Below are 1,110 nucleotides of genomic sequence, written 5' to 3'. Positions count from 1 at the left end.
ATATGTGAAACAAATCGCCAGTCCAGGTTCGATGCATGAGACGGGGTGCTTGGGGCTGGTGCACTGGGATAACCCTGAGGGATGGGATGGGGAGGGAGGTGGGAGGGGGTTCAGCATGGGGAACACATGTACACCCATGGCAGATTCATGTCAATGTATGGCAAAGCCAATACAATATTGTAAAGTAAAACAAACAAACAAACAAACAGAAAAACAACCTATTAGTTTGCTTAACACACACACATATATTCACAAATACACACACACACAAACTGGGGTGAATGACAAAGTTCTCTAGATTAATTATTACTCATTTAATTGAAATATTTCTTTTGATACAAATAAGGCAAGCACTATTGTTTTGGGAATTGAGATAAATGAAATTACTCATAGGTTAAGTCCTGCAGGATACTTTTTAATTGAAGTAGACTTGCTTTACAATGCTGTGTTAGTTTTTGCTGTACAACAAAGTGAATTAGCTCTATGTATACATACATTCCCTCCTTCTTGGACATCCCCTTCCATCCCTACCCCCATCCTGTTCTTCTAAGTCATCACAGAGCACCAATCTGAGCTCCCTGCAGGACTGAGCGGGTTCCCACTAGCTATCTGTTTTAGGAAGAACACTCTTTGACATAATCACAGAAAGATCTTTTTTGACCCACCTCCTAGAGTAATGGAAATAAAAGCAAAAATAAGCAAATTGAACTTAATTAAATTTAAAAATGTTTGCACAGCAAAGGAAACCATAAAAAAGACAAAAAGACAACCCTCAGAATGGGAGAGAATATTTGCAAAGGAAGCAACTGACAAGGGATCAATCTCCAAAATATACAAACAGCTCATGTTACTCAATATATATATAAAACCCAAACAACCCAATCAAAAAGTGGGTTGAAGATCTAAATAGAATATTTCTCCAAAGAAGACATACAGATGGCCAAGAGGCATATGAAAAGATGTTCATCATCACTAAGTGTTAGAGAAATGCTGGCCAAAACTACAATGAGATATCACCTTTTACCTGTCAGAATTGTCATCGTCAAAAAATCTACAAGCAATAAATGCTGGAGAGAATGTGGAGCAAAGGGAACCCTGTTGCAGGATATT

This window comes from Bubalus bubalis, chromosome 22 (assembly GCF_019923935.1).
Source record: "Bubalus bubalis isolate 160015118507 breed Murrah chromosome 22, NDDB_SH_1, whole genome shotgun sequence".
Taxonomy (NCBI): domain Eukaryota; kingdom Metazoa; phylum Chordata; class Mammalia; order Artiodactyla; family Bovidae; genus Bubalus; species Bubalus bubalis.
This window is presented reverse-complemented; position numbering follows the sequence as displayed.